General features: G+C 40.0%; 1 non-coding gene across 1 annotated transcript; it reads left to right on the forward strand.

The window, feature by feature from the left end:
- Window positions 1–16,086: 16,086 nt before the first annotated feature.
- On the forward strand, window positions 16,087–16,158 carry TRNAH-GUG (transfer RNA histidin (anticodon GUG)). Its single transcript has one exon. It is a non-coding gene; the product is annotated as a tRNA-His (tRNA).
- Window positions 16,159–16,994: the final 836 nt, after the last annotated feature.

Raw genomic sequence — 16,994 nt, forward strand, 5'->3', positions numbered from 1 at the left:
TTATCTGAAACGCGGGAATAACTTATTGGGTTGGCAACTAAGTAATTGCCGATTTCAGTTATAGATGTCTCTCACTCCCATTTTTATGATATCCGTAAATGTTATATTATAAAATTATTATTATTATTATTATTATTATTATTATTATTATTATTATTATTATTATTATTATTATTACGTTATTTTTTATTATCCGTGAATGTTAGCAACTGGACAAATTGAATGCAGCGGTCAAGGAAAAGCGACCAGAATTGGTCAATCGTAAAGGTGTCATTTTCCAGCAGGACAATACTAGGCCGCACACGTCTTTGTCCACTCGGCAAAAATTGATGGATATTGGTTGGGAATCGATGTTACACCCACCATATAGCCCCGATCTCGCGCCATCGGATTACCACTTATTTCGATCCCTGGACAACTCCCTTCGTGGTAAAACTTTTAACGATGATGACGCTGTAAAATCTCACTTAACTCAGTTTTTGGCCGAAAAGGATCAGACTTTCTACGAGCGTGGAATTTTCAAGTTGTCAGAGAGATGGCAAAAGGTCATCGAACAAAATAGAAAATACATTACAGATTAAACTTCATGCCAAGTAAAAAAAAATTTTTATTTCATTGAACAAATCGGCAATTACTTAGTTGCCAACCCAATATTTATCGGTTTAATAATTATTAAATATTAGAATCGATTGCTTTATTTATCTCCGCATCTCTCTCTCTCTCTCTCTCTCTCTCTCTCTCTCTCTCTCTGTGCATAAATTAAAACGCGCAGACGTCGAGCAACGTGTAACAACGTATCGCGTGCATAAGCAGCATTTCGTTAAAATCTCGCGGACGCCGGGGCTCGGAAAATTCGTCCGGCGAACACGTTGTTACACTCTCGTAACGATAAGGGGTGTAATAGGCGCGCCGCTCAGCCGACTATAAAACCATTGAAAAAAAGAAATGCCGCGCCGAGAAGAAGCACGATGCGTTTCAAAACACTGTTGCGTGGGATAACGACGGGCCTGTTATCTAATATGCGCCGCTTCCTCGATGGAAATCGTTGCATTATGCAAAACGGACTTTCGACCGTCGTCGTCGTCGCGGCGTATATCTGGACAGGTTCCATTAAACGCGAACTGAAAACCAACCCTAAACCTGGCGTTGCTAACGAACGCGCCTAAACGGAACGGGTTCGTTTACATGACGTGTAAATAGTGTCTACCGGCAAATTAAATATAACGATCATCTGCCGTGAAAGATATAAGATCCGCGCGTAGCCAGCAGCGAGATCTGTTAACGAGGAATCGTTAAAGGGGGTGCGGGAGAAGAGAGAAACGGTTGTTGAAATATCGCGCGGTAGCTAATGAAGATTTCGAAATTACATATTCGACAATGAGAAATCCCGACGTCGTCGCTTAAAGAAGGCTTCATGCTGCATGAATCGGTGTAAATCAGTCCGAGCGTGCGCCGCAATATCTCACTTGCATTTTTTCCATCGGGTATGGAAAGGGTCGACGAACTTTTTTGAGATGTCTAATTAGCGGACTACGGTGTTTATTCATTTCTCATGGTAATGAATGTTAAATGGACCCGATGATGTTGCGTTGTTCACGATTTATCAGAGTGAATCGTTCGCAGGCAGAAATACATTCTCGTCTGACTTTGTAATAAATTTAAAGAACAATGAATTCGTAATAAATAAATATAAATTGATTTTACCGTGCGCGCAACATTTTCTGAATCGTTGAGAGTGCGTCGAATAAAATTATGCGCGATCTATCGTTAAAAGTACATTCGAAGTAATGCGAATCATTTTTCTGAATCGTTGAGAATGCTTCGAATGAAATTATGCACGATTTATCGTCAAGAGTACATTCGAAACAATGCGAATCGTTTTTGAAATTGTTGAAAACGCTTCGAATGAAATTGTTTATGATCTATTGTTACAAGCACAGACCTTTGTTCGCCAGATTTATATCTAAATTTATTGGATCACATATTTTTTCGATAACTATTTTTCTAAAAAAAAAGCGGCTGTACATTGCAGCGAATGAGACGTCCCATAATTATGTTAACGCCCGGAAAGGGGTGATTCCCGAGATCATTCCAAGTAACTTCTTGCTTAGCGAAAATGCAATCCATGGCTTCGTTCACGGGTTATTAACGAAAAACGCTGGCCAATGAGAGGCGAGCTCGCCTAGCGCCAAGCAGCCAAGCCAATCAACGGAACTGGGCAACGACTTGGGCGCCGCCTCGCGCCAGCTGCACTCGCCCCTCATTGGTCAGCGTTTTTCGTTAATAACTCGCAAACGAAGCCGCGGATCGCATTTTCGCTAAGGAAAAAATTGCTTGAAATGACCTCGGGAACCCCCCCATTTCCAGCTGTTAACATAATCATGGGACACCCTGTACATCTCGTGTCTTCGCCGCGGGTCCTTCCGTCTACTGTATTCTCTTTTTATATCGTAAACGCGTAAAACCCGCGGCAAGAACGCGGTATACTAATCACCGTGTAAGGAGCCAATGATTATAATCGACGCGAACGATCTGTCACGCCTCGAGGTGTTCTATTCGCGACGGAATGAATGGCCGGCGATTTAGTATCCTGGGGAGCACCGATCGATCCGTCGTTCCTTACGAAACATCCGCGACCAAGGACACGCATTCCGGCACTCAGCCCTTCAATTTTCTCCGGCCATCAGGCAAACTAATGCCGGCCAGGCGGCGCGATACCCGGGCCCGCTTAACTCGTTCGATGGGCAATCGAGGCGCACACCGAGTAAGCGAGCAATTAAATTCTGCACGCCGTCCCGCCGCAATATTTCACGGCCGCGTACGTTACCAGCCTACGTAGCCACCGGCCGCCATTTTTGTCGGCCGATTCTGCGAACGGCTTTTCCGCTCGATCCGACGGACGCTGATTGAGCCGTAATCGGTTTTCCGCGGCGCCCGGACGCCGCCATTTAACCGGCCGACGCTAATAAATCAGCGGTTTCGCGCCTAGCAACATTCGCCCGTAATTACAGGGGAGAAGAACAACAATTTTCGTTCGATTATTCATAATCGGACACGCGTTATTAAGCCGGCGACGCTTTCGTCGAGCGACCAAATCGCGGCACAAACGCAACGCCGAGAAATCTCGCGTCGTCGCCGAATTCGTTCCGCCGCAAATCTTTGCCACTACGCGCGCCGTTTTCTCTTCTTTTTTTTCCCCGTCAGCGTGCCGGAAGTCGTGAAGATTTTTTAACGGCTGCTTTAACGCCAGCTTCAACGTCAGCTTCGAAGTTTATGCAGATTTTACCGCGACGAGGGCAGGGCGAATTTGTTCCGAGATTGTCGGAAGATCGGCGGCCATTCTTGCATTTTTCAAGGTTATCAGGTCGCTTTCAGGGTAGTTTTATCGTCGTCGCGTTCAAGAAGATTGCGAGATCTTCAAAATTCGAATCGAAATGAATCGAAATTGTGTTCGTAGTTTCACGGGTTACGTGGTTTTCTACAGTTCTTCATCGCGGCTTTCGAAGTTCCAGAAATTCTCGGCGCTCGTGCCAGTCATGCTTCCCGCATTTCCGGCATTTCTAAGTGCCCTCGCTGCCTCCACTACTCAATTTTCCGCTCAATTGAGTCTCTAGAACTCTCGACGTCGCAAGCAGAATCGTTCACAAGCTCTTGCTTCTTCGAGGACCATCGTTCATCTCGAATTCCAACTTCTGCCACTGGACTGCGATTGTTTGCACACGTTTGCGCGTCGAGATGCTGCGAAGCAGTCGTTATTTTGTTCATAAAAACTGCCGAACGTTACAGTGCATACGCCATTTCACTGGCTTCTACACAGCGTGATAAATACGATCGATAAAATTGATCGTTGACTTGATCCGAGAAGATTTCTAATTACCATTTTAAGAAATGTTCGACGAAATAATTCTCTCTTAATTAATTATTAACAATTCTCTCTCTAATTCTTTCTTTGTGATTATAGCAGTCTAGCTGTATCGTGTTCGCAAATATACGTATGGCGCTTCTAAACGTTATAATCATCATCATTCTACCGCATTCTTTGAAATTCAATTTCTAAAAGTTAATCTTCACGCTGATCGACGTTGTAATTTCTCAATTTCATTCGGATTTCCAAGAGGTACGAATGTCGAAGAAGCGGTCGTCGCGAGTTCGTCCTGCGATTTTATAATTTAATTTAATAAAATACTGTAATTTTACGAAGTATTTTCGCAGTTACTGCGATTAGACATTTTTCGATTGCAACAATTTCTTCGAAGGGAAAGAAAATCGATGCTCATCGTGCTTATCAAAAAGTTTACGCTTGATATCGCTTAAATATCGACGACAAGGGATTAGATTACTAAATTCCAATTTTTAGAATTTTAGAATGTTTCTCGAATTTTCGAATTATTAGAATTCTACTCTACTAAATTATTCATTGTTAATTTCCATGACAAGACGGTCTCTTCAAAGAGTGCGGCAAGGGGTTGATCGTCGGCCGTCCGGCAACTGGAACGAGCTTGCAGAGTGTGCACGCTCGAGGAGCATGTTCGCGATCATGGTTACGCTGATCATGGCTGCGCTGATCATGGGTCGGCAAACAACGCCGTTGACTGTGTATCGGACTTCGATATATCAATCTATACACTATAGCCGTAGACTGTAGGTGGTGTGGTTCATCGTCGAGGCTCGTACCAGCAGAGTAACTGTCGAGGGGGGCGATTATAGACCGCACGCGGCCCCCCCCTTTCTCCTTCGACAAGATTTCTAACGAGGGTTAAAAAATACGAGGCCGGCGCGGCGCGGCGCGCGACGGGGCGAAAGCCGCGGATTAGAAAGCCGGATTATTTATGCGGAAATTTCACGCGGCCGTGCTCCCGATTCGGTCCTAATCCTTCGGAGGATGCGTATCCCCCGTCGTAAAGTCCGGCCCGGGGCTCGTCCTTCACGCCCACCAGGAGTCCCTCCCGCTGAATTATTATACCGTGTTCGGCCATGATCCCTCGCTTGGGTCATCCCCCTGCCGTCTCTCTATCACTTTCGTCTCCCTTTAGAAAATGATGAAGACATCGGATAAGTATCATTAATGATGCACCGTCGAATAGACTGCATTTTATGCATTTTATGCGTTTAAGAGAAAAATGGAAAATGAGAGAACTCGAACGCGGTGGGAAGGTTGAATGAATCGAATTTATTGAAATTGTTAAAGGAAGAGTCGAATGTTTATTTGGTATCAGTATTTATCTCGCAATCGATGCAGAAAAATTTCGTACGACGATCCCGAAGACCATGAAGGATTAGAACTTTGTTTAGGTTTAATATCATTTAATTAATATAATTCTGATGGAAATGAATGGCGATCTAATGAGTAGTTGAGTAGATCATATTGCATTCTATTGATATAGTTTTCTCTCGTCTCTCTCGAAATTCTCGTTTCAACAGTTTTTTTGCGCTTTAACAATGCAACAATCGCGAAACTTGTTTATTATTTTTTTAACCATTTTATTATGGTTTCATTTATTTTCATTTATTATGGTTATATTTCTATATCTTATTTCATTTATCTCCATTTATTACGGTTCAACCATTTTATTATTTTCGCGAATATTTTGGAGCAATGCCCATGGTAGAAATTAACGACGAAAAGGCCTCGTCGGTTCTTCCATTTTCACAATTTCTCGAGGAAACGTAAATCGTTCCTCTCGGTGCTCCTTCCCATGTATTTCTAAAAAAAAACGAACGAGGTATTCACTGAACGGTACTCGAACGACAGATCGCGAACATAAATCTCGCGCTACACCTATCATAGTAGATTTATCGCCAGCGGCGGTAAAAAGAATACCTAAGTACAAGCTTTTATCATAATCGCCGCGAGAATGACGGCGCGTCATCGATCAAACGCATCTCGTCGTTCCGCTAATGGACAATTAAAGTCACTAACAGGACAAATTTCTCGACTATATCGAGACAAAAATTTCGTGTCTATAAATAAAGCCGGCGGACGCGTTCTCATTTACATAATTTCGTTGTCCTTACTTTTTTTCTTTGTACGACGACCTAAAAATGGCCGTCGCTCGCGGCACAAGCCGGCTAATCAAACGATACCGCCTTCCATTAACCATTTTCCCTTCCTTGCTTCCTTCCTTCACCCTTTCCGACCGACCGACACTCGGCTAAGCCTCGACCAGTTGCCGGCAGTTCTTTCCGCTTTTTTCCTTGACGTCTAGGATCTAGAGATCGTCACGTGCCACCAGGATAGCGCCAAGCCATCCCTGGGCCCTGGATTCCGATCGATCCATTGAAAATATCCCGTCGAAGGAAAAATTGTCTTTCCTTTTTACTTGATCCTGTTTCCATAGAAATTAACACACAATTTTCTGTGAGAAATTATTACCTTTTATTTTCACTAAATTGTTTCATTAGTTGTTGCATCGCAACCTAACAGCGTTCAGCATTGCCTCAGGCTTCAAAAAATGTCCTGGAAAATCCCCGAGCCCTGGATTCCGATCGATCCATTGAAAATATCTCGTCGAAGGAAAAATCGTCTTTCCTTTTTACTGGACCCTGTTTCCCTAGAAATTAACAATTTTCTGTGAGAAATTGTTACCTTTTATTTTCACTAAATTGTTTCATTAATTGTCGCATCGCAACGTGACAGCGTTCAGCATTGCCTCAGGCTTCAGAAAATGTTCTAGAAAATCTTTCATTTTCTCTCTGATTAATTCTGTTCTCTTAAAAGCAACGATTTTCTCCCAGTCTCGGATCTTTTATAGATCCTTTATCCCCGTCAAGACAGTAATACGCAACGGCTCATTTGACCTAAGAGAACTTACGATCGCCTCGGGCTTGTTGTATCCAGGCAATTAAAAGAAAACCTCGTTTCCCTGTAATTAACCCCGTCCTCTCGCAACTAACAATTTCCCAGCAGGTCTTAAATTTTTCACAGACCAGCGTCCAACGCGTGAATAACTTCTCCGTGCCCTAACGGCACTCAGGATTGCCCCAGAAGCGAGGTTCCAGGGCAAATTGCGTTAGAAAATGAGAAAACGAGCCGATACGAGGCGGTCTACCTTGTTTTCTCCTTATGAAAGCGTGTCGTATCATTGCTCTCAATTGCGACGAAGCTACGACAGTGTCCCGTGAAGCAATTAGGCCACCTGACTCTGCATCTGGTACCTGGGGCCAAGGAAGTTATGGCATCGGTGCCATTTTTGTTGCTTTTCATGCGATTAAAATTCAGTTTGAGATCATCGGATATTTTAGTTGAATTCAGGCCTGAAAAATTGAAGAATCTATGTTGTCCCATTATAAAGATGACCCTGCGTATCCCTGTCACTGCATCGAAGCCATATCGCAGTATAAAAGTGCCATTTTGTTGCTTTTCATGCGATTAAAATTCAGTTAAAGAACTTCGGATATTTTAGTCGAACTCAGGTCTGAAAAATTGAAGAATCTATGTTGTCCCATTATAAAGATGGCCCTGCGTATCCCTGTCACTGCATCGAAGCCATATCGCAGTATAAAAGTGCCATTTTGTTGCTTTTCATGCGATTAAAATTCAGTTAAAGAACTTCGGATATTTTAGTCGAATTCAGGTCTGAAAAATTGAATAATCTATGTTGTCCCATTATAAAGATGGCCCTGCGTATCCCTGTCACTGCATCGAAGCCATATCGCAGTATAAAAGTGCCATTTTGTTGCTTTTCATGCGATTAAAATTCAGTTAAAGAACGTCGGATATTTTAGTCGAATTCAGGTCTGAAAAATTGAATAATCTATGTTGCCCCATTATAAAGATGGCCCTGCGTATCCCTGTCACTGCATCGAAGCCATATCGCAGTATAAAAGTGCCATTTTGTTGCTTTTAATGCAATTAAAATTCAGTTTGAGAACGTCGGATATTTTAGTTGAACTCGGGCCTAAAATATTGAAGAATCTAGAGTGGCCCGTTATGGAGACGGCCCTGGATGCCCCTCGGCTCGGAGGATCCGCATGAACCGGATGCATCCGTGGCGATGGCGCGTAAAAGATTCATTTCTTCCTCGCGTCGCATCCGCGCGGAACGATCGGGACGAGTGTCTGCCACCTTCGGGGCTCTCCTTCTATTTTCAACCGAACCCTTCGTTGCCAGACCGATACCGTGCTACCGGCGTGTCCTGTTTCTCGTCCTTTTTTGCCGCCGGAGGCGACAAATTCGTATGATTTAATGTATTGTCGCAGGTGTTGGGATGTCCCGACTTGATCCGGGATTGCGTCTCCGCGGGACTCGTTGGTTCAGATAAATTAATAAGCAGTACAGGCCAACGTGTTCCGCGAGCCTAATCACAACTTCCTCTCATTATTGTTTTCATTCTTCTAGCGGCTAAGCACCCCTTGAAACGTTCGTTTTTTATGTGCGCTCACCGACAAAAGTGGAGAAAATTTACGCGTATCGTTTATGTTCGAGTGAAATTAATATTTCAATAAGTATATACGTGTTATTAAGTTAAAAGTACACATTAAAATGAATCGTATTCAACGCATTATATATATATTGCAATATTGTTTCATTTAGCGTACACGGCAGACACGGAAGACAATAAAATCGAAAAAGAAATGCAAAAGGAACGAAGGAAACTAACAGATAGAGAAATGAAATAAAACAAAGGATTAATAAATTATAAGGGAATGAAATTGACATTTACGTTGGCAATTTCAAGGAGGCTTGACGCAGCGAGAAATATGCATTCGTGTAACAGGTTTTCTGAACTTTCTCCGATAATTGTGTACGCGTGTGAGCGATTGCTTAATTATTCTTAACGATCTTTAGCGCGAGTCGATAATTCTCGTGCGCGGACCGCGCGACTATGGAGTGACTGTAGAATGCAAATGAAACGGTTGCGAACGTCGCAACCGGCTTTTAAGCAACAATAACAATAAAGTGGGCCCGATAGGAGCGGCGGCCACCTCGTTGCGAGCTCCCTTGAAATAATTTCACCGGTCCTATGGGTCCCATGGGTCCTCGGACACGTTAAAAATCGGTGGCCCTCGAAAGCCGAGAAAAAGAGAAGGGAAACGGGTTGGCGAGCACGGGGTGCCATTCCGGGAAGGGGTTACGAAAATTAATAGCGGCCGCAGCTCGGAAATTATCGCCGGCATTAATTACAATATTTACGGGACGGTGGCGTTCGCCGGGTATATCGTTTGTTCATTAATAACCCCGATAAATAAGTATCATAAAGTGATTATAAAACCGAGGACCGCCGGAAGCGACTAGAGCGCCGAGCCGCGCGTACTTTTCGACCGGTATACTACTTTCATTCCGAGAAGATAGTAATTCAAGGCTCGTTCTATCTCTCCGGCCGAATCAGGCCGGCCAATTATCTTCTTCGGTTCGTTACACAATCCGTTATTTATTGTTGTTCGCAATTTGCGATCTTTTTTCCAGCGTGATTCTTTAACGTTCGCCACGGTATTCTCTTCGATTCGTTCCGCGGTTTATAAACGTAATTATAAAGCACGCGTGAAATGCAATATTTCAAGAATAAAGGCTGAAACAATTTCACTGGACGAATTTATTCGGAGCTGAAAAACAAGCATGATCGAAATCTGTACTGCGTATACCTGTGCAATTAGCAAAGTCAAACGTATGTTTCAAATAAATGGTAACAAGTTCGAATAAATATTCCAAAGAAATAGCGACAGGTTCGAATAAATATTCCAAAGAAATAGCGATAGGTTCGAATAAATATTTTAAAGAAACGGTAACAAGTTCGAATAAATATTCCAAATAAATGGTAACGAATTCGAACGAGTTCGAGAATAAATATTCGAAAGAGTATCGGTCCCTTGACGACAAAATTAAACGATCGTTCGAAGTGCACAAAAATATTTCGTCCAATTTCCTTCCGATTTGGATCTCGATGTTGCGGCTACTTTACCGAGTTCTAATAGCCGGCGAGGAGTGGGGACGGGGCCCCAGAAAAGTGATTCGACGAGGATAGAGAGGCCGATTTATCGGCTCGCGTGTTACTAACTGGCGGTGCTTGTTAAACCGCTTTTACGGCCGCACGAACCGCGGCCAGATACCTTTATCATCGACTATAAATTTCGGCAGCGCCCCGGATAGAAAAGGGTTCCGCCGCGTTTGTAATTGGCAATAATTCACACGTGACCGCAGCCACCCGGCCGGATCCGTGGAGCCTGTCGATTTCTCGATCGGCGATCGCGATCCGCGATCGGACGAGCCACTTTCCTCTCTTTCTCCGTCTCTATACACGGATCGTTATTGGGGGGCGGATTGCTTGTCCGACAAATTGAGACGTTCCGGGCCGGCCCTGGATTCGTTTCGAACTGAAACTGTTCCGCGCACTTCGTTCAATTTGGCAGAGCTTGTATCGGTAATCCGATATTGGATGTATCGAGACGACGGCAGCGGGCATTTGATTTTTTATGCAAATGTACGCGACAGGGATTTTATTTTTATGCAAATGTGCACGGTGCATCCGGAAAATAATATGGGAGATCGATTTATGGTACCGTTGATTTATGGCGTTATTATTTGGCGCAGTCTTGATTGCATAAAAGAAGTTTATCATGCGTTGTACTATTTTTTAAGTATTTTGTAAATATTAATATTAATATAGTAATATTTACAGTAAAATATTACTATTAATATAGTAATATTTACAGTAATATTACTATTAATATAGTAATATTATGTAGTAATATTTACAGTGATATTATTATTAATATAGTAATATTACTATTAATACAGTAATATCATATAGTAATATTTACAGTAATATTACTATTAATATAGTAATATTATATAGTAATATTACTATTAATATAGTAATATTTACAGTAATATTACTATTAATATAGTAATACTTACAGTAATATTACTATTAATATAGTGATATTTACAGTAACATACACGTATTACTGTACACAGTAATATAAATATCCAGTAAATATTACTAAATATTGGAACACCATGGACTAAAATACAGGGTGTTCCAATATACTACGGCATGTCAGAAATTGTATTAAAGTACACTAAAGTACAGGGCGTTCCAATATGGCATGGCATGTCAGAGATTTTATTTTTATGCACGATGCATCAACAGAATGCTTTATGAGATTGTTCTGCTCGAAAGCTTGATTACAACAACAGCAAAAAATAGTAATTGAATACGAGCGCAGGTGTACATTGGAATGCAGGATATTTAAAGAAATGGTGCAACCTACGATAATCTCCTTTTATGCAAGTTTATGCGGGTAATAAAATGTCTGAGAGCTTGACTAGACAAGTAGAAATGGTTGGCCATAGTCAGACATGCTAAGTGATTTCTGTTCGACGATGTTTGACAATTTGGTTGTCGACAATTAACACCTTGTCTTTTCCTTACCTCCGACTGTCGTCGATTATTATTATTACCATTGCCAGAGCGTGCATTCGTACGTGAAATCATGATCTGATAAAAATAGCATAATTTCTCCCCAATTCGCGCTCAGATTGTGCACGAAAATGGACAATTTGGGAAGAGGAGATACGATTGGTCGAGCCTCGCGGCACGTTTTTATAGTTACCGATTGTCAACAATTATTATGCAGGCGTTAATTATGCATTATTAAGCATCATTATGCCGGCGTTAATTATGCATTATTTAGCATTATTATGCTAGTATTATTTGTGCATTATTAAGCATTATTATTCCGGCATTAATTATGCATTATTTAGCATTATTATGCTAGTATTATTTGTGCATTATTAAGCATTATTATTCCGGCATTCTGTATTTTAATCAAATACTTCAATTATCGTGCTCGCGTTCTATATATTTGTGAAATAGAGATACACGTCTCATCCTGTAAACGTTATCGTTCCATGCATTTCAACGTTGCAATTTTATGTTCTACTTCTATCGGACAACGTGCAACGGTGCATTTTCTAACGCAGGTTCGCCGGGCGAGACTGGTCGCCGCGTATAAATTTTCAGCAATCTGTTATCCAGCTGTGCCACCTATCGTGAAACAAGCTGTACACCGTGGCGAATAAAAGGCGGAACGCAATAAATAATACGTTTTCCATTTGGAAGTTATCGCGGGTACCTCGATTATCAGTACACCAATCAATGGAACGATCGATTAATAGGACGTACGTATAAACGAACGGTCTTGTCTAACAAGTAAAGAGAGAAAACATGTAATTACACATACAATGTTTTCATATCGGCCGTGATTTGTTTCGCGGCGAGCCGTGAGACACGTTTCTTCCGCATATACTATCATGTCTTTCGGTTATTATCGGCTCGTAAATAACTTTCGCCGCGGACCCAGCGGAGAAAAACTGCCGAATAGCAATTAAATACCATTATGTATATGTTCCAACTTTCAATGGTACGCATTATACATGTATATGTATTGCTAGTATACGCGGCCGGAGCTGCGCTCAGTTACATTTTAACTTTACGACAGTCTTCCTGTCGAACCAGGAAATTCTTTTCTCGTTCTCCGGTTATTCATTGTTTTAATTACGATGTAACCGATAATATATAACAACCGTTCGCGAAATGATTTACGATTTCGGCGCACCGAATGACTGTTTCGGCCCTTGATACCATCGCTCGTTTACGGATCGGTATATGTATGTAAATCGATTTAAAAGAAACAACAAAAAGTCGTTCATCAACTTTTGAACGGTCGTTGCAAAGAGGAAGCTCCGATTTGTAAATACATCGTGGTCTCGATATTAAGAATGAATTTTTCAACGATTTCACGGGGGCATTTCGATTGTTCAGTTTTTATTTGATATATCGTGCGGTTATTATTTAAAAAGAAAGAAACGAACGATGGTCTGCGAAAATGAAGACCTCGAGCTTCAAAATGACTCCACGTTTGTCCTCGTGCAATTCTTGCTTTTAAAATTACATGGAATTTAAGTATGAAGAACTTGCAAATGGTCTCGTTAAACGTCGATAATTAAATGTTAAAAAATTGAGATGTCGAAAAGTCGAAAAGTAATACAGAAAAAGAAATAATTCAGACGTTAAAACTTCGCTGGTGTTTCTGAAAGTTTACAGATAAATTACGGTTTAATTACTTAAAAAATTAACATGTTAAAATGTCAATGTTTAGCAGAAAAAGAAATAATGCAGACGTTAAAAATTCGCTGATATTTCTAAAAGTTTACAGTTAAAATACAGTTAAATTACAGTTAAAACACAGTTAAAACACAATTAAATTATAATTAAATCACAGTTAAATTACGGTTAAAACACAATTAAATCACAGTTAAATTACAAATAAATCACAGTTAAATTACAGTTAAAAAACACAGTTGAATTACAATGAAATGAAAGTTAAATTACAGTCAAATTAAAATGAAATCGCAGTGAAATTCGAGCGACGCCATTTCGAATTACTACGTTTTCACGTAAATTCTGACGCGAAAGAATCTCGTTCGGTGGACGGCGTGCCGAAGAACCACCGTCCTCTCCGCCAGCTTATTAGAAATTTCTCGAGTTCCAGCAATTTATTCCCGTTGCCGGTTATACGGTTCCCGGCACCGTGGAAGACGACGTTCGATCGACGCGACGCCCACGCGGCAAAAACCGTACGATATAATCGAGTCCTCGGGCCGGCAATCTGCGACAATGTTAGGAGGGTCGCGCGGGTATCACGATGTGGGACACGGTCCGTGGAACCGGTGTGCGTGCGCTGAAAAATCCGTGGAACTCTAGCCGGCGGCGCTATCAGCCGGTTCGTGGATGGTTAATGAATTTATTGCCCCGGGGTTATCTACGTCCTAGCTTGTAACAGTCAATTTGTTTCTTCTCGGGGAAGGAACGGAGACTGGCTCCGAGGAATTTTCGCTCGGGTTCCGGGAAACCCGAGCGGGCCTCCGTCCCTCCGTCCGCCCCCCTAAGGACCCCGGACGCCCCCGCGTTCGCCATGCAAATATCGGAGGGCCCCGAGATTTATCGTTCCCGTGACGAGGACCTACCGCAACCCGCCGCGCGTTTCCACCGACGGTGTCGCGTCCTTTAACTGTACAGGCTGTTGCTAAATCTGCCTCGGATAATTGCGTTTCTAACGAAAATTACCGATATTCGTATGTAATTGATGAAATTGCATAATTTTTAAAATATATTATATATTATACATTATTCTTGTATAATAATATGTTATATGATTATACATTATTTATGTATAATGTAATGTATAATAATATATTATACGATTATACATTATTTATGTATGATGTAATGTATAATAATATATTATATGATTACATATTATTTATGTATAATGTAATGTATAATAATATATTATATGATTATACATTATTTATGTATAATGTAATGTATAATAATAAATTATATGATTATACATTATTTGTGTATAATGTAATGTATAATAATAAATTACGTAATTATACATTATTTATGTGTAATGTAATGTGTAATAATATATTATGTAATTATACGTTATTTATGAAATTATATATGGATCGTTTATTTTAAAGGTGGTACGAGTTCATTTTTCGTTGTTTCGAGAAAATTATAGGTTAGCATATTAGTCGATTCAAAAGTATAAATTAATGTCAAGACTGACAATGTTTCTACTAATTTATCAACATGTAATTTGATTGTGTAAGTTTCTTTTAGACGAATTTACCTAAAACAATGTATACTTACGGGCTGTAAATGGACTTACATCATTTTCATAATTAGTCAATCGTAAGAATCATTTAAGTTCAATTATAAAGAATTAAATATCACTTATAGTATATATCTTGTATTAATCCAAATTTGTTTATAAATTCTTAAATTCTTAAATTCTGTGTCCTCTATCGATGTTTTATATAAAATAATATACAGTGCACACTTTTATGTATTTTTATTCTATATAAAAGAAATATATTCTATATAGAATATTATTTAGAATATATACTATATAGAATATTATATTCTATATTATATTCTATATTATATTCTGTATTATATATTATATTCTATATTATATTCTGTATTATATATTATATTCTATATTATATTCTGTATTATATATTATATTCTATATTATATTCTGTATTATATTCTGTATTATATTATATTCTATATTATATTCTATATTATATTATATTTTATAGAAAATAAAAGAGCTAATTAAAGATAGCAGTAATCAGCTAAATCATTGTTAATAATTTTATCGACGATGTTCCTGTCAGAGAAACACAAAAACAGCATTTCAATAGATCACATATATGCAAATGAAACTAAACAACGACGTCTGCGTGAAACAGCGAATAAGGGGAACTAGTAGTAAGCTCGTCCGGATAAAATAACGAATAGAAAAAGAGACTACAATAAGAATATAAAACGCGAATAAAACGAAAAACTAATTACTCGAACACCCTTTATGGTCGGAGATTTAAAAATCGTAACGAACTATTATTAAAATCGGATATAAATTAACGACGAACTCTCGCGCGCAATTCAAATGAGACGTCCGAACAGAAGTAAGTTTAATAGCTGCATTATCGCGAGAAATGCGAGTCAATTAAAGGAAAAAAAAAAGACCGGGATAAATCTTGTATACGACCTCGGAAGACTGCTTCGGACTATAAAAGTGTAAGTAAAATAACAGACGAAAACGGCCGTTCATAATAAAATAACAAGCTCCCGTAATTATTAATTGCGATGTGTGCTGGGCAATGGGTGCCAAAATGGGCGTCGTAAAGTCACAAATGACCTAATAAAAGCACCGATGCACAAAACAACCTTGGAGTGGTGTGGCTACGTTTTTTCAAAGAACACGAGCGAACGACGGCTCTCCCGCGCGCAAGTGTACGAAATAATACAGATATATAAATGTAGATATAAATTAGACGATCGCAATTAGATACGCGGAGTAATGATAGCGTAATGAAGTTATAATTTCCCGCGGAATCGCGACGGAGGATCTACAAGCGTAAATTAGTCGCCGCGTATGCATGGTAGATCTCTGGACACGATAAAGTCTGCGCGGAGAGGCCGCTGCCACGGTTGATCGAGCAAGTCGGCCGTTGTTACGATCGATCATCGTCGAATCGCCGGATCGATCTCGAGTCCACCAATAGCCGTGATCGTCTAGTGGTTAGGACCCTACGTTGTGGCCGTAGTAACCCAGGTTCGAATCCTGGTCACGGCAATGTTGTCAATGACGCATTGTCACGGGCGGAGGATTCACTTTTTCTTTTTTTTCGTCCAATTTCCATCGGTGAACGCCGGTCGTTAATAAACAATCCGGTCGGAACTCCGTTTCTAAATGGTGTTGCACGATGTTTTTTTGGGCGAAGCGGCGCGCTGAATCGTTCGAATAGGATATTTATTTCATTTATTGTTCGCTGCTGTTTTATTTGATTAGGAGACAATGCGATCGATAATCAATTTTTAATGATTATAGAATATTTTGATCGATTGAAAGTAAAGAGATGCACACAGGCTTTCGGAAGAATCGTTCGAATGGGAAATTTATTTCATTTATTGTTCGCTGCTGTTTTATTTGATTAGGAGACAATGCGATCGATAATCAATTTTAAATGATTATAGAATATTTTGATCGATTGAAAGTAAAGAGATGCACAGGCTTTCGAAAGAATCGTTCGAATGGGAAATTTATTTCATTTATTGTTCGCTGCTGTTTTATTTGATTAGGAGACAATGCGATCGATAATCAATTTTAAATGATTATAGAATATTTTGATCGATTAAAAGTAAAGAGATGAACAGGCTTTCGGAAGAATCGTTCGAATAGGAAATTTATTTTATTTATTGTTCGCTGCTATTTTATTTGATTAGGAGACAATGCGACCAATAATCAATTTCAAACGATTATACGATATTTTGATTAATTAAAAGTAATGTGATGTACAGACTTTTGGAAGAATCGATCAAATGGATGGTTCATTTTATTTATTACTAATTGTTATTTTATTCTTATCGACGTTAGTTAACGAGAAATTCTGTTAACAAATAAATGATTTT

The sequence above is a fragment of the Megalopta genalis genome, chromosome 3 (genome assembly GCF_051020955.1).
Source record: "Megalopta genalis isolate 19385.01 chromosome 3, iyMegGena1_principal, whole genome shotgun sequence".
NCBI classification, from domain to species: Eukaryota; Metazoa; Arthropoda; class Insecta; order Hymenoptera; family Halictidae; genus Megalopta; species Megalopta genalis.